Source organism: Oncorhynchus keta, chromosome 2, assembly GCF_023373465.1.
Source record: "Oncorhynchus keta strain PuntledgeMale-10-30-2019 chromosome 2, Oket_V2, whole genome shotgun sequence".
Classification (NCBI taxonomy): Eukaryota; Metazoa; Chordata; class Actinopteri; order Salmoniformes; family Salmonidae; genus Oncorhynchus; species Oncorhynchus keta.
In genome coordinates, this window is record NC_068422.1 from 30,326,396 (window position 1) to 30,345,838 (window position 19,443).

A 19,443-nucleotide genomic window follows, 5' to 3' on the forward strand; every position below is an offset into this window, starting at 1 on the left:
GATATCACTGTCTAAAGGACTCCACCCCAAAGGTCGATTTTGGGCTCTGCTCTTTTTACTATCTATATAAACAATATGGGTTTGTCTGTAAAAAATTATAACCTACACTTGCAGACATAGATAGGGTACAAAGGGGTAACTAGCCCCTCCCCCCTAAGAACAATGTCTAATTGCTGACACAAAAAAGCAACGTTTGGGGAAAAAATTATATCTGGATGAAGGTCATACTTCGGCAAATAAGCTATAAAGGGAAATAAATGGCTACAGTTTACACTTTTTTGTAATTTCATGAAATGTAGTTTTTAGAAGGGGATTTTTTTTTTAAGTACCGGGGTAACTATGGCATAGGGCTACACACAAGTGTGTTCAAATCCATTTAATCAGTTTATTCAAAATTCTTTGTGAGGAGTTTTGATGTAAAGTCCCAGAAGTCTTTAAAATTATATTCAGGAGCAAAAGGTTTTCAATAGTTGTGTCTAATTCATAAAAAAAATATATTATTTGGAATATAATATTGGAATGGAATATAAATAATAACATTAAAATAACATTGGAATATAACATTAAATAACAAAAACTTAACTCATTAACTTAGTGTAACATTGATGTAATTACTCTCTTATGCTCTGCTATTGCACAATTCTAATTTGTACCTGTAGGTCACAAACAAAGCTATCCCCAGTCAAATTGAAGCACAACTCATGAGCCCACCACCTGCACTGCTCACACCTAATCCAGTCCCCACCTGAGACTGAAAACAGGGGGAGATGCCAATTGAAAAGCTCTCTCTTAAAAATGTAGCAAATGGGTCTTCCAAATGGACAATGACCCAAGCATACTTCCAAAGTTGTGGCAAAATGGCTTAAGGACAACAAAGTCAAGGTATTGGAGTGGCCATCACAAAGCCCTGACCTCAATCCTATAGAAAATTTGTGGGCAGAACTGAAAAGGTGTATGCGAGCAAGGAGGCCTACAAACCTGACTCAGTTACACCAGCTCTGTCAGGAGGAATGGGCCAAAATTCACCCAACATATTATGGGAAGCTTGTTGAAGGCTACCCAAAACGTTTGACCCAAGTTAAACAATTTAAAAGGCAATGCTACCAAATACTAATTGAGTGTATGTAAACTTCTGACCCACTGGGAATGTGATGAAAGAACTAACATCTGAAATAAATCATTCTCTCTACTATTATTCTGACATTTCACATTCTTAAAATAAAGTGGTGATCCTAACTGACCTAAAACAGATAATTTTTACTCTGATTAAATGTCAGGAATTGTGAAAAACTGATAAATGTTTTTGGCCAAGGTGTATGTAAACTTCTGACTTGAACTGTTTAAGACATCAAATGCTGTATAAAATAGCTAAAAGGCTATAATGTTGCATTAGCTGTAAAGCTATCAGTCATCAGTGGAAACATTTACAACTGGAATTAAGTTACGATCTCTTTTTTAATGTATTTTATCTCAGACGATCTGGTAGTAAGGTTGCTAGCTAGTACTCCTAGCTGCTCATGCTAACTAGCTAGCTGGCTAGCATTTACTGCTAGTGAAGTTGCTTGCTATCGAGTTAGCATAAACAAGTGCTAACTGGGCGAGTCATTGTCTAACATAAAGAGGTAACTAGCCCCCAACACACTCATCCAACATATAGTATTACTTTACTAAAAGAGTAGCTACATTAATCTCTCTAAACAATTTGATCATTTATCTTAAGGCTTTCCTACGGTATATTTAAAAATATATATAATAGATCTAACTTCATTAGAATATATCTACAACTTTTTCAAATGTTCAATAAATTAGATTAATTTACCACAAAATCATTTTGTTGAAATATCTCCAAAAGTTTTGTTCACCAAGAACAGTGACAGTCAAGGAAATTGCTGGGAAAATAATTGAGACATATTGTGGTCTTTATCTGAATTACAGGGGGAAGTCACCTCATACAAGTACTTGGGAGTAAGATTAAATCTAGACTTGGTTTCTTCTATCGAAATTGCTTTCACCACAGTTGCCAAACTAACCCTGATTCAGATGACCATCCTACTCATGCTAGATTACGTACCCATGCTAGATTAAGGAGACGTAATTTATAGATCGGCAGGTAAGGGTGCTCTCGAGTGGGTAGATGTACTTTACCATTCAGCCATTAGATTTGCCACCAATGCTCCTTTAGGACACATCACTGCACTCTATACTCCTCTGTAAACTGGTCATCTCTGTATACTCGTCGCAAGACCCAGTGTTTGATGCTTATATATAAAACCCTCTTAGGCCTCACTCCCCACTATCTTAGATACCTACTGCAGCCCTCATCCTCCACATACAACACCGTTGTCTCCAGTCACATTCTGTTAAAGGTCTCCAAAGCACACACAGCTGCAGCTAGCGACTGGAACAAGCTGAAAAAAACCACTCAAACTGGACCGTTTTATCTCCATCTCTTCATTCAAAGACTCATGTATTGTCGTTTCTAACCCTTCGTGCTGTTGTCTGTGCTCAATAATGTTTGTACCATGTTTTGTGCTGCTACCATGTTGTGCCGCTGCCATGTTGTGTTGCTACCATGTTGTTGTCATGTTGTGTTGCTACCATGTTGTTGTCATGTTGTGTTGCTACCATGCTGTGTTTCATGTGTTGCTGAGATGGTATGTTGTTGACCAGCATCCCGGAGTCGCCTCTTCACTGTTTTTTTTTTACACCTTTATTTAATCTTTATTTAACTAGGCAAACGCATTCTTATTTTCAATGACGTCCTAGGAACGGTGGGTTAACTGCCTTGTTCAGGGGCAGAACGACAGATTTTCACCTTGTCATCTCAGGGATTCAATCTTGCAACCTTACGGTTAACTAGTCCAATGCTCTAACCACCTGCCTTACGCGAATGCAGTAAGAAGCCAAGGTAAGTTGCTAGCTAGCATTAAACTTAATCAATCATAATCACTAGTTATAACTACACATGGTTGATGATATTACTAGTTTATCTAGCGTGTCCTGCGTTGCATATAATCGATGCAGTGCGCATTCGCGAAAAATGACTGTCGTTGCTCCAACATGTACCTAAACATAAACACCAATGCCTTTCTTAAAATCAACACACAGAAGTATATAGTTTTAAACCTGCATATTTAGCTAAACATTATCCAGGTTAGCAGGCAATATTAACCAGGTGAAATTGTGTCACTTGCGTTCATTGCACGCAGGTATATGAAGTTATATGAAATACAAATGGTATAGAGAGAAATAGTCCTATAATTCCTATAATAACTACAACCTAAAACTTCTTCCCTGGGAATATTGAAGACTCATGTTAAAAGGAACCATCAGCTTTCATATGTTCTCGTGTTCTGAGCAAGGAACTTAAACGTTAGCTTTCTTACATGGCACATATTGCACTTTTACTTTCTTCTCCAACACTTTGTTTTTGCGTTATTTAAACCAAATCGACATGTTTCATTATTTATTTGAGGCTAAATTGATTTTATTGATGTATTATATTAAGTTAAAATAAGTGTTCATTCAGTATTGTTCTAATAGTCATTACTACAAATACATTTTAAAAATCGGCCGATTAATCGGTATCGGCTTTTATTGTCCTCCAATAATTGGTATCGTTATCGGCGTTGAACAATCATAATCGTCGACCTCTAATTGGAACAGAGGAGTGATGGTTGCTGATAATGGGCCTCTGTACGCCTATGTAGATATTCCATTAAAAATCTGCCGTTTCCAGCTACAATAGTAATTTACAAGATTAACATGTCTACACTGTATTCCTGATCAATTTGATGTTATTTTAATGGACACATTTTTAAACATTTCTTTCAAAAACAAGGACATTTCTAAGTGACCCCAAACGTTTGAATGGTGGTGTATATATGAATATAGGACAAAACACACAGCATGACAAGAGAGACAACACTACATAAAGAGAGACCTAAGACAACAACATAGCAAGGCAGCAACACATGAAAACACAGCATGGTAGCAACACAACATGACAACAACCTGGTAGCAACATAACATGGTAGCAGCACAAAACATGGTACAAACATTATTTGGCACAGACAACAGCACAAAGGGCAATAAGGTAGGGACAACAATACATCACACAAAGCAGCCACAACTGTTAGTAAGAGTGTCCATGTTTGAGTCTTTGAATGAAGAGACTAAGATAAAACTGTCCAGTTTTAGTGTTTGTTGCAGCTCATACCAGTTGCTAGCCCCCGTCCCCGTAGGAGGCCTTTTGCCTTCTGGTAGGCCGTCATTGTAAATAAGAATTTGTTCTTAACTGGCTTGCCTAGTTAAATAACGGTTAAATAAAACAATTGAAAATACTACCCTACTGTTGTGTATTCTGTTGACAGGGCTCTTTCAGAACTACAATCTGCCTTTTTTGCTCTGTTGAATTGAAATAGGTACTTAATGCAGGTAAAACTAATGACATTTTCTTTTCCAAAAAGCTTCAAAATGTATCTGATGAATTATGCATATGTAGGATTGGATGGTGCCCACATTAATCGTGCCCCCGTTTATAAATACAGTGGGGCAAAAAAAGGATTTAGTCAGCCACCAATTGTGCAGGTTCTCCCACTTAAAAAGATTAGAGAGGCCTGTAATGTTCATCATCGGTACACTTCCACTATGACAGACAAAATGAGAAAAGAAATCCAGAAAATCACATTGTAGGATTTTTAATTAATTTATTTTCAAATTATGGTGGAAAATAAGTATTTGGTCACCTACTAACAAGCAAGATTTCTGGCTCTCACGGACCTGTAACTTCTTCTTTAAGAGGCTCCTCTGTCCTCCACTCGTTACCTGTATTAATGGCATCTGTTTGAACTTGTTAGCAGTATAAAAGACACCTGTCCACAACCTCAAACAGTCACACTCCAAACTCCACTATGGCCAAGACCAAAGAGCTGTCAAAGGACACCAGAAACAAAATTGTAGACCTGCACCAGGCTGGGAAGACTGAATCTGCAATAGGTAAGCAGCTTGGTTTGAAGAAATCAACTGTGGGAGCAATTATTAGGAAATGGAAGACATACAAGACCACTGATAATCACCCTCGATCTGGGGTTCCATGCAGGATCTCACCCCGTGGGGTCAAAATGATCACAAGAACTGTGAGCAAAAATCCCAGATCCACACGGAGTGATCTAGTGAATGACCTGCAGAGAGTTGGACCAAAGTAACAAAGCCTACCATCAGCAAGGGCATTGAAGATGAAACGTGGCTGGGTCTTTCAGCATGACAATGATCCCAAACACACCGCCCGGGCAACGAAGGAGTGGCTTCGTAAGAACGCATTTCAAGGTCCTGGAGTGGCCTAGCCAGTCTCCAGATCTAAACCCCATAGAAAATCTTTGGAGGGAGTTGAAAGTCTGTGTTGCCCAGCAACAGCCCCAAAACATCACTGCTCTAGATGAGATCTGCATGGAGGAATTGGCCAAAATACCATCAACAGTGTGTGAAAACCTTGTGAAGACTTACAGAAAACGTTTGACCTCTGTCATTGCCAACAAAGGGTATATAACTAAGTATTGAGATACATTTTTGTTATTGACCAAATACTTATTTTCCACCATAATTTGCAAATAAATTCATAAAAAATCCTACTATGTGATTTTCGGGATTTTTTTCTCATTTTGTCTGTCATAGTTGAAGTGTACCTATGATGAAAATTACAGGCCTCTCTCATCTTTTTAAGTGGGAGAACTTGCACAATTGGTGGCTGACTAAACACTTTTTTGCCCCACTGTATCTGGGTATCTGGATTGACGAAAAGTTTAATATTTCAAAAAGCATATTGATGAGTTTGTTAAAAAGTAAATAATTCAAATTGGCTTCCTTTATAGGAAAAGTGCATGCATTTGGTTAAAAAGCAGAAAAAAATCATTTTGATGATATTACCGGCTATAGATTATGGTGATATCATCTGAATAATGCGGCTGCCACTATATTGAAACCATAGGTCAGAGTTTATCATAGCGCACTACACTTTATTACGGGCGACAGGTTCCGTACACATTACTTCTTTCTGTATCAGAAAGTATTTTGGCTCTTGTGGAAGTCTCGTAGATCAAGGCATTGCACTTGTTTTGTTTCTAAAGCCCTCTTGCACAAATTTCCACCGTACCTTCCTTCATAAGTACGAGCTACCAGACCCTGACTCAGAGATGGCTAACTCTGGAGATCCCTTCGTTTGCCACTGAGTTAGGTAGATCTGCTTTTAGTTCTTGCACCTTACTTGTGAAATGATCTCCAGAACTCTTTTGAATTGGATTTTTTTGTTGCGGCTAGGGCAGTTAGACCGCTGGTTGATTACATTTTTTTTTTTACTGAGGAATGTGTTTGTTTTCATGATCATGTTTTGTAAGTTACCTTTATTAAATTCCTTTTAAATATTGTGTTTTTATTGCGTTGGAATATGTATGATTGTGTGCAATGAGTATGTGGTGTAAGGGAGTCCTTTTTAATAAGAACGGTCTACGCCACGGTGTATTGATATACCATACCTTACTACGTGGAACACGTGTTGCCAAACAGTCATTTCAGTGTGAAATATTCAGAACGCGTTCCCTATAGAATGTGATTAGACCTACGTATTAATTAATTAAATATTTAATGGGAAATGTTCACCCCAACAACCATGTAAATTACCTCTCCCATTTAAACGCCTGGATTAACTGAGGTCAAAAATAAAATGACATTATCTAGAAACCGGCACCAAACTGTGACAGATAAACATTGGGCTGTAATTAAAAGCTGATGCTTGGTGTTGTGTCACTTCAATCACACTCACCCAATTAGGTCTAATCGTAGGGAAATGGGATAAACCAACAGTTGTGTGTATACAGCAATAGATAGAGGTGAGAATCCTAGGCTTCTGACAACAACTTGCTCTCTCTATCCGCCCATGCTTGTGTTCCTGCCTTGGAACCATAAACTTAGAGCCCTCCAGGCAAGTGTTCTGAGCTAGAGAGTTCCCCCCCAAGCAGTTCTAAATACAATAGTGTTCTGAACCGGCATTCTACATCATACCCACTGGGCACATACTGGTTGAATCTGTGTTGTTTCCACAAAATATCAATGAAATTACATTGAACCAACGTGGAATTGATGTCTGTGCCCGGTGGGTGTAGGCATACAGCTTTGTGTGGCTTGATTGTAGTTGCTTTTTACTGGCTGACAATTACCCTGGTTGACTGTTCATCTAGGGCATAAGAGGCTAGAGGGAATATCTGTGATACAAAATATAGTATCATTTTAAGAAAGGAGCTGCCTACAGATAAGCCTACTGTGCGACAACAGTGGCATTTACAGGTTATATGTACAATAAGAAATGATGATGAAGATAAGTGACAACAAAATATATCCTGAGCACATTTTATAAAATCAATTGTGATGAATTAATAGCCAAAATAGTTCAAGGAAAACCAATCGATACACACTGCTCTAATGACAAAGACCTTGTGTTAATGCCCTGTACCCCCAACACCACTGACAACAGCTGCACATCCTCACACCCTCTTGTGGCATCACTGGGATAAACTCCATCTACAGGTGGGTCTAACCCCTATTTGCCCTTATTCTTGAAGGGCAGAAGAGCTGTAAGGGAAAATACTGGAGGATCTTAGTATAGACAATAATAGGTCTATAGGTCTATCCCACATATCTTCAGTGTTCTATTGTATAATATCGATAATTAGAAGTTAAAGTTGGATGGAATAATCTTAATCTTTCTTAAGGATATTCTCCAGAACTAAGCTCTATGAGCAGAATTATTGTCTTACCTCAATTAGCCTCGAAATCCCTAGTTTGAAAGCAACTGTTTTTTTGGAGGCTGTGCAGCACCAATTTCCCTACATTTTCCCCCATGTGGGCCAACCCCTAGCAATTCGAGTTCAACCAATGATCTTCAGCACCTCGCCATTTGAGTGACAGCTAGCAAGATGCACACCATGCACACACAGCAGAGCGAGAGACAGAGAGCAATGATGCATGCGGTGCACATAACTGCACATAGGTAACGTAGTGCGCACATTTTGGGGACCACTTTTGGCTCGTGAGTGCTACTTTGAGAACTACTGGCTAAAAAGTACGCAAAAATACTGGAGAACCTCTTTAATTAATCTGTATGTTGATTAAAGAACCAAGGATTCAGAGAGCACGTTTAGATGCAATCACACCATACAAATCATCATGCTCAAACTGTACATTGATTCATCCATTAAATAAATGTCTTACATTTTTTTTTTTTTTGCCTTTGTGACGATGTGCCTGTGAGCTCCCACAATTTCTCCCCACACAAACAGACTGATTTATTGCTAAACCTTAGGCATACTGTGGCTATGCTATCACTCAAACATTACCCACTGGGCACACCAAATCCTTTCAATGTGGAGAATTGGATCATATTTGGTGGAGATGTTGATCAATGAGATTTGATTCGGATTTTATTGGGATCTTTTTTAGTCCTCATTTGGACTAATCTTTCAAGAGTCCTTTACTTTACAGCCTATATTCACTCACTCAAAAAGATAGACAAAAGTTAGTTGAATTACCAATGTGTTATCACTATGCTTTAAACCATCTAAAAGCACAACCAAATTCCAATGAAGAAACAATGTCTGATTTCTGGTTTAGTTGTCACCCAATGACCATCTCTTCCCTTTCAACCATTTAAAAGCACAGCAAGGTTCAAATGGGAATACAATGTCAGATATGTTGTTTATTTAAATGAATGGGTTTACTGCCCTTCATCTCATAGCAGAACCAAATGACCTGGTTTGCAGTTGAGATTACATTAAAGTACATGATACAAGTTTTCAATGACTTTTGAGAGATGCTGCAATGACATATGTATACTACAGGATCTTTAACATGCACACTTTATATGATTACATAAGACATCTATGGGTCATTTTCTTTTTTGTCTTTTTAAAAACATTGCCAACCTATGTTGTAAAACAACATAAACACAGATGATTAAAACACAAGTATTGCATTAGAACTACATATAAAACAATTGGATTGTATTTGAAAATCACTGTTAGTTCACATTTAATAACACTAATCAGGCATTTTATGATACAAACAGACAATTTTATGATTAACAGACCTACTCATTCTCTCCTAACAATTCTGGACTCACCGGTTCAAGCTAAATAAAATGGTTATTCAAAAACTTTTTAACAACATTTATAAAATATGTCATACATATACGCATACATAAACCTTTAACAAGTCCCCCCCTCCCAAAGTCCCCTCATCCCCTTCTTCCCTCTCACCTCCTCACCTCTCCTCCACTTCACTCCCTTCCAAAACCCTTCCCCCTCAACTCCTCTCTCGCCTTTTCTCCATTCCACTCCATCCCCCTCCACATACTGCAAGTCCCTTTTCTCCACTCCACTCCATACTGCAAGTCCCTTTTCCACCCCCCTCCACATACTGCAAGTCCCTTTTCTCCACTCCACTCCATCCCCCCTCCACATACTGCAAGTCCCTTTTCTCCACTCCACTCCATCCCCCCTCCACATACTGCAAGTCTCTTTTCTCCACTCCACTCCATCCCCCCTCCACATACTGCAAGTCCCTTTTCTCCACTCCACTCCATCCCCCCTCCACATACTGCAAGTCCCTTTGCTCCAGTTGTAGTTCAATGGTTTCCAAAGGGGTCTTTTATGTACCTCCATGCTCTGGGATCAGCCATACTACCTGGTGGTCAGCAGGTACCATGTTACGTGGGCTTGGCCAGAATCATTTGTTTATTCCATTACGGTGCATTTACTTGACCTGGAAGTTTTCCTCCTCCACATCTGTTATGATTCCTGGGTATGGCTCATTGTCGTAGGACACCACACACCACTGAGCAAAATGTTCAGAGTGAATGGACTCTGGTCGCCACGGGGTTTCAATGGTGCACACAGATTTTGGAGCCTCAGCAGCTGCTAGAGTTGATTTTGGAGCCTCAGCAGCTTCTAGAGTTTATTCTTTTAACTCAAAGCAGGGACAGGCCATGACCCCCTCATCTTTGGCAGAGACAGGTTATGTCTCTACTTGATGTGACCTGGCAACACACTTATCACCTGATACATCTTCATTGTGCCTTTCACTGGAGTTTTTGGATGATAAAAGCCCACGGCTATAAAGGCTGTCAGCTATGAATTTGAGATTCTCGTGGGTTTTACATTGGCACGTCTCACGATCAGCTTCCATTGGTGCCACAACCCAAAATGGCCTATAGGTGCAGAACAGTAGGAGATAGAGTCTTGACTTTCTGAGACAAACTTCCTGTGTAGATTCTCCATTGTTTGTCAGCAACCTTTTTTGCATCTTCTGTTTGTTTCGTGTGACAGTTTGTTTCCTCCCTGTAGTCATGTGACTCACATCATCCCTTCTTGGATACAGTAGTTGCCCAGTTTCTCTTCGTCCACACAACGGTCCAAATATCTCCATCCAATCTAGCTCTCTTCTTTGAAGAACCTAGTGTAGTCTGGACAAATCAGAGGCTCTGACCTATGCTGGAAAGAGGATCAGCATCTACCCAGATCTGAATGCTGAGCTGCTGAAACAGAGGTCAACCTACATTTGGCCCTTCCAGAACACAAGACACACATTTCCCACTGCCAAGGAGAAACACATCAGGCACCACACACAAGGGAACAAGCTGAGAGATCTAGGCTAACCCCAATTTGACTGGCTCAATATTGAGATATCCTATCCATGCACAATCATGCAGCCTCAATTGAGTAAAAGGAACACAGCATTGTACTTCATTATTATTATGTTGCCTATGGTCCAGGACATTTTGACAATGATGACACCACGCCAATGAATGAACAATGGACAATATATTGAAGTGTCATACAGACTGGGTCTGCTTCCTCGTGGGGATACAGTACGTTGCATCCCTTTCAGTGGTGCAAAGTACTTAAGTAAAGTACTACTTAAGTCGTTTTTTGGGGTATTTGTACTTTACTATTTATATTTTTGCCAAATTGGACTTTTACTGCATTCCTAAAACAAATAATGTACTTTTAACTCCATACATCTTCCTTGACACCCAAAAGTAACTGTTACATTTTGACAGGAAAATGGTCCAATTCACACACTTATCAAGAGAACATCCCTGGTCATCCCTACTGCCTCTGATCTGGTGGACTCACTAAACACAAACTTTTTTATTTATTTGATTTTTTACATATATTTATAACCAAATACTTGTAGACTTGAACTTAAATAGTATTTTATTGGGTAACTTTTTTGTTTTGTTTACGCTACTGATCTAGATTATAGACTGCATTTCTTGCACAATAGCGCCTGTAGCCCCCCTCGTCACCGTCCTCATCAGCCACCGTGGAGAAGGTCCATCAGGAGGGTCTGTTGTTGGTCCAGACAACCCTGGCTCCCGGAGATTGAGTGGGGGGAGACAGTGGCAGGCAAGGTTCTGACAGATGGGTGTGTCTGGTGGTGGCAAGGACACACCCACATCAAACCACACCCTCTAGCCAACTGATGTTTGGCTTCTGTCATGGCCGCCAACATTTCTTGATCAGCAAGCCAAAAAACGAGGCCAAATCAGCAGGCGCAGTTCCCCTTTAAATGTAACAAATTAATTTTTGTCTATGTTGAAATTTGGTTACTTTGATTACATAATCCCATGGTTGATATTTGACCCTCAAAACAACAGTTTCAATGTATTTTCCACATACTGTAGATTCCATGTCACAATACATTGACAAAATGAGGGTGAAACAATGTTGATTCAAGCAGTTTGTACTGGTTGTGGGTAGGCTTTGCCTGGTATTGTTCTGATTGAACACAAACACCTGCCTCTAGGCCTAATGCTGTTGAACTGGCGTCCTTAGAATAACGGGCACCTGTCATGTTCACAGCTTCAATAACCATAGGTTGCTAGCCTCTCATTATTTGGTTTCTCTCGTTAAAGAGGTGTTGATTATCAGAAACACTAATGTCAATGCAAATGATTGTTTTCATTAACGAGTTAAGTATTTGGCCATTGCACTTTTATTGTGCAATAGAATTGCCAATAAATGGGCAATCCATTGAAACAAAGTGTTTTCCACACCACTGTTTCTTTGAAAAGCTAAGGAATGGGGCTGGAGAAATGTTACCACTCTCAAATTCATAGTTTTAACAATGTTTTGAGGCTATACAGTGTTTGCTTACATTTACTTTGTTTACAAACATTAGAGTATAATAAGCTTACATTGACCCCTTCACTCAAGGACAACTGCTTGTCTAGGTAACATCCTGTAACTTTAGCTCTGCCATAGGCATACTCAAATGTGTGAGTTTATGGATTTTGCCATGCGTTTGAAGCATTTCGCATTAGTCCTCAAGTCAGTTGATTATTTTGTCAAACATCTTTCATAATTTTGGTCATCTGTATATCTTTGTACCTGAACCTCTGACTCATCTCAACTTTTGCTAATCCATAAAAAACTAAATAAATATAGTAACACTATATTTGGTTTCATTTCACATAACTTAGAAAAATTGCCTAATACAAAAATAATCAATCAATTGTAGCACCTTTGAACCTTGTGATACAACCAGTCCATAGAATGTAATAGCTGCTTTTGCCACTGAGTGGGGCATTTACACTCAAACAGAAGCAGGATGAGTTATAGACAGGTATGTCTGAGTATATAATAGGATGTGCAGTCGTTTTTTTGGGGTTCCTTGGTCCTTGACACACACACTGTGCATACAGTACATACAATATAACGCATGGAGAAACATACTGTGGGGGGTTCTTTGCAGTTAGTAGCATTGGGCCAGTGGCCGAGAGGTTGCTGGTTTGGGTCCCTGTGTCGACTCGGGGAAGGATCTGTCGATGCGCCCTTGAGTGGGGCACTTGACCCTGAAAGCTCATGTGGGTCGCTCTGAATGGGAGTGCCTGCTAAATTACTAAAATGTAATGTAAATGTTGAGCAGCTTCACTACAGGTGGATTGCATGTTTTAAAATGAAATTCAAATGAAATACATTAAAACATTAATAAAATACCAGACTAACATCAAATCCTAATACACTGGCTCTGACACTCGTTGGTTCTGGCAGGGCTTGCAAATGATCACGGCACGCAAATGAAAAACCAGCCATGAGCTGGCGCGAGCCTACCAGACGAACTAAATGCCTTCGAAGTTTGCTTCAGAGGAATGTGTGAACACTCTGTACGTAGCCGATGTGAGTAAGACCTTTAAACAGGTTAACAATCACAAGGCTGCAGGGCCAGACTGATTATAAGGACGTGTACTCAGAGCATGCGCTGATCACCTGGCAAGTGTCTTCACCGACATTTTCAACCTCTTCCTGACCCAGTCTGTAATACCTACATGTTTCAAGCAGACCACCATAGTCCCTGTGCCCAAGAACGCCAAGGCAACGTGTCTAAATGTATATCGCCCCAAAGCATTCACATCTGTAGTCATGAAATGCTTTGAAAGGCTGGTCACGGCTCACACCATCATCCCAGACACCCTGGACCCACTCCAATTCCCATACTGCCCCAACAACACAGATAACGCAATCTCTATTGCACTCCCACACTGACTGTTCCCACTTGGAAAAGAAGAACACTTCAGGACCTTCAGAAACTATTCATTTTTCAAATAAAAAATAAACAAATAGAAATTCACACCCCTTAACTTTTTCCACATTATGTTGTGTTACAGCCTGAATTTAAAATGGATTAAATTTGGATTTTTCTGTCACACAATACCCCATAATGTCAAAATGGAATAATATTTTTTTTTAAATGTAATGAATACTGTCGGAAAGCACTATATGTGAGAATGCTGTTCATTGACTACAGCTCAGCATTCAACACAATAATGCCCTCCAAGCTCATCACAAAGTTAAGGACCCTGGGACTGAAAACCATCTTCTGCAACTGGATCTTTGACTTCCTGATGGGCCACCCCCTGTGGTGAGGGTAGGTGACAACACATTAGCCACGCTTACCCTCAACACGGGACCCCTCAGGGGTGCGTGCTTAGCCCCCTCCCGTACTCCCTGTTTTTCCACGACTGCGTGGCCGCGCACAACTCCAACACCATCAATAACATTACCAACGACACTTTCGTGGTACTGTAGGCCTGATGACCGACAACAATGAGACAGCCTATAGGGAGGAGGTCAGGGACCTGCCAGAACAACAACCTCTCCCTCAACATCAGCAAGACAAAGGCGCTGATCGTGGATTACAGGAAACAGAGAGCTGAACACGGCTCCATTCACATCGATGGGGCTGTAGTGGAGCGGGTGTCCACATCACAAAGGATCTATCATGGTCTAAACACACCAACACAGTGGTTAAGAGGGCACGACCATGCCTCTTCCCCTCGTGAAGCTGAAAAGATTTGGCATGGGCCCCAGATCCTCAAAAAGTTCTACAGCTGCACCATTGAGAGCATCTTGACTGGCTGCCTCTCTGCTTGGTATGGCAACTACTTGGCATCAGACCGCATGGCGCTACAGAGGGTAGTGCGTACAGCCCAGTACATCACTGGGGACGAGCTCCCTGCCATCCAGGACCTCTATACCAGGCGGTGTCAGAGGAAGGCCCTAAAAATGGTTGAAGTCTCCAGTCACCCAAGTCATAGACAGTCCTCGCCGCTACCGCAAGGCTAGAGGTATCAATGCACCAAGTCTGGAACCAACAGGACCCTGAACAGCTTCTACCCCCAAGCCTGCTAAATGTTCGTTCGAGGAGCTATTTGGTGAACTATTTAACAATCTGCATTGACCCTTTTTGCATTCACTTTTTTTGTCTCAGCACATACGCTGCTGCTACTGTTTACTATCTGTCACTCAATTACCTCGTACCCCTGCACAGTGACTCGGTACTGGTACTCTATGTATAGACAAGCTAATGTTACTCAATGTGTATTTATTATTCTGTGTTTTACTTGTATATTATTTCTCTATTGTCTTTCTCTCTGCATTGTTGGGAAGTAAGTAAGCATTTCACTGTTAGCCTACACCTGTTCTTTACGAAGCACCTTTCATCTGAATAAGGATGTTCATAGGGCTTTAGCAGCTCTTTGTTGTAGAATGATAGTTTGAAACATGCTCAGTTGATTATGTTCATGGGTTCATAGCTGATATGAACTCTCCAGTCCTGATATTACACGTAGACTATAAATGGATAACATGAACAATACATTCACATGTTAGTTGAGAACTCTGGACATTACAGTAAACTTATAATAATATACAAAATCAATAGACACCTGGTGACTTTTCTGTGATGGCCATATTTTGATTCTTAGCCTTAATATGTTTTGCTGTTGTGTCTGCATGGGCTTTTGTGCCTCCACATCTGGCACCTCTGCAGCAATTTATCTCTGTGTAATGCTTACTATGATCCAGCAGAGGGGAGAAGCACATCAGTGACTGGGAGCCTTGGATTAAACAAGTCCATATATGTAAATAGTCCCTGTCTACCACTGAAGGAGGCATGTGTACACCAACAGCAGCAGTAAGAGAGATAGAAACAGTGATGTCTAACTAGATAGTAGGCAGACAGCAATGCGAAGGACAGTCATTATCTTTGGTGTCTTGGTCCTTGACATATTTACAATCATACCCCCACATGGATTCCCAACTCTTCCTGTTCCTCTCTCTCTCCCTCTACCTCCTCATATTTTTCACTCTGAAAAAGGGTGATATGTTCCTATGAAGACTTATGGTTCAGTGCACTCCTCTGTGACGTCAGGGTCGGGGTACATGCTGAAACGCTGAAGACAGGAGCATCAGATGGACTAGCAAACATTGTCTTATCAATAATAATACCTCTATTAGCAATGTTTCCTATGGTGCAGATGTCATGGGATTTTTCTGCTGTGTGCGGATGGGCTTGAATCCCATCTTAATGTGTTTTTCTGCTGTTTTATCTTCAGGTGCTGAGTCTGTGTATGAGAAAACAGGGTGGTCCACCATCATCTCATATCGTTATGATCAGATGTCTGGACAGGATGGTTCGACCTGTCTGTCACTCCAGGTAAGATTCCTTACAACTCAGTAAAGCAGAATAGGTATTTCGCAGTAATGATGACACAATCAGCAATAGCCTGTTTTCACAAATTACATTTCCTGGTAATGGTATCACCATTACTGTTCATGTCGTTGACCTGAGGAATGTTGGTATACTGTACTTTCTGTTCTCTATCCATTTTGGAAGTGGTCGGTTGTTATCAAAAACACACTTGATCACTCAGAACTAATAGAGGCCTGCTCCGGATCTCCTTTTTGTCTAAACCTCTGTGTTCAGGTACTACAAAACCCTATGTGGACCAAAATGAGGTGACCAAAGTAGAGGAAGGGAGAATCACTGTCCATTGTTACTATGCACCAAGGTGTCTGTTTGAACTACTGGCACACAGCCCAGACACCCATGCATACCATAACACCAGAGTTCTCTTCATAGTCCACAAGTCCAGAACAGACTATGGGAGGTGCACAATACTACATAGAGCCATGACTACATGGAACTCTATTTCACATCAAATACCTCATGCAAGCAGTAAAATTCAATAAACATATAAAAATACATCTTATGGAACAGCGGGGACTGTGAAGCAACACAAACATAGGCACAGACACATGCATACACACACACGATAGCATACACACTATACACACACACACACATGATAACATACACACTCTGCACACACACACACATGATAACATACACACTCTGTATACACACACACGATAACATACACACTCTGTATACACACACACGATAACATACACACTCTGTATACACACACACGATAACATACACACTCTGCATACACACACACACGATAACATACACACTCTGCACACACACACACATGATAACATACACACTCTGTATACACACACACGATAACATACACACTCTGCACACACACACACACATGATAACATACACACTCTGTATACACACACACGATAACATACACACTCTGCACACACACACACATGATAACATACACACTCTGTACACACACACACGACAACATACACACTCTGCACACACACATGATAACATACACACTCTGCATACACACACACACGATAACATACACACTCTGCACACACACACACGATAACATACACACTCTGCACACACACACACACATGATAACATACACACTCTGCATACACACACACGATAACATACACACTCTGCATACACACACACACGATAACATACACACTCTGCATACACACACATGATAACATACACACTCTGCATACACACACACGATAACATACACACTCTGCATAAACACACACACGATAACATACACACTCTGCATACACACACACATGATAATATACACACTCTGCACACACACACACATGATAACATACACACTCTGCACACACACACACATGATAACATACACACTCTGCATACACACACACGATAACATACACACTCTGCACACACACACACACGATAACATACACACTCTGCATACACACACACGATAACATACACACTCTGCACACACACACACACGATAACATACACACTCTGCACACACACACACACGATAACATACACACTCTGCACACACACACACACAATAACATACACACTCTGCACACACACACACACGATAACATACACACTCTGCACACACACACACACGATAACATACACACTCTGCACACACACACACACGATAACATACACACTCTGCACACACACACACACGATAACATACACACTCTGCACACACACACACGATAACATACACACTCTGCACACACACACACATGATAACATACACACTCTGCACACACACACACACACACACACACACGATAACATACACACTCTGCACACACATACACATGGATTATGTGTTGTAGATATTCTGTTGTGAATGTATTGTAATGTTTTCAAAATTGTATAAAAGCCTACACACACCATGGAGTCCAGAGGTAACAACACACACCATGGAGTACAGAGGTAACAACACACACCATGGAGTCCAGAGGTAACAACACACACCATGGAGTCCAGAGGTAACAACACACACCATGGAGTCCAGGGGTTTCAACACACACCATGGAGTCCAGGGGTAACAACACACACCATGGAGTCCAGAGGTAACAACACACACCATGGAGTCCAGGGGTAGCAACACACACCATGGAGTCCAGGGGTAACAACACACACCATGGAGTCCAGAGGTAACAACACACACCATGGAGTACAGAGGTAACAACACACACCATGGAGTCCAGAGGTAACAACACACACCATGGAGTCCAGAGGTAACAACACACACCATGGAGTCCAGAGGTAACAAACACACCATGGACCAGGGGTGGAGTCCAGAGGTAACAACACACACCATGGAGTCCAGGGGTTTCAACACACACCATGGAGTCCAGGGGTAACAACACACACCATGGAGTCCAGAGGTAACAACACACACCATGGAGTCCAGGGGTAACAACACACACCATGGAGTCCAGGGGTAACAACACACACCATGGAGTCCAGAGGTAACAACACACACCATGGAGTACAGAGGTAACAACACACACCATGGAGTCCAGAGGTAACAACACACACCATGGAGTCCAGAGGTAACAACACACACCATGGAGTCCAGAGTAACAACACACACCAGTCCAGGGGTAACAACACACACCATGGAGTCCAGAGGTAACAACACACACCATGGAGTCCAGAGGTACACCAAGTCCAGAGGTAACAACACACACCATGGAGTCCAGGGGTAACAACACACACCAGTCCAGGTAACAACACACACCATGGAGTCCAGAGTAACAACACACCATGGAGTCCAGAGGTAACAACACACACCATGGAGTCCAGAGGTAACAACACACACCATGGAGTCCAGGGGTAACAACACACACCATGGAGTCCAGAGGTAACAACACACACCATGGAGTCCAGAGGTAACAACACACACCATGGAGTCCAGAGGTAACAACACACACCATGGAGTCCAGGGTAACAACACACACCATGGAGTCCAGAGGTAACAACACACACCATGGAGTCCAGAGGTAACAACACACACCATGGAGTCCAGAGGTAACAACACACACCATGGAGTCCAGAGGTAACAACACACACCATGGAGTCCAGAGGTAACAACACACACCATGGAGTCCAGGGGTAACAACACACACCATGGAGTCCAGGGGTAACAACACACACCATGGAGTCCAGGGGTAACAACACACACCATGGAGTCCAGGGGTAAGTATTAACTACAATGATCAGCACTCGATATCAGAATTCAGGATAAGACCCAGATGCAGACAGTTCGAGTTACAGAAGTTTATTTACAAAACAGGGGGCAGGCAAACAACAGGTCAAGGGCAGGCAGAGGTTGGTAATCTAGGGCAG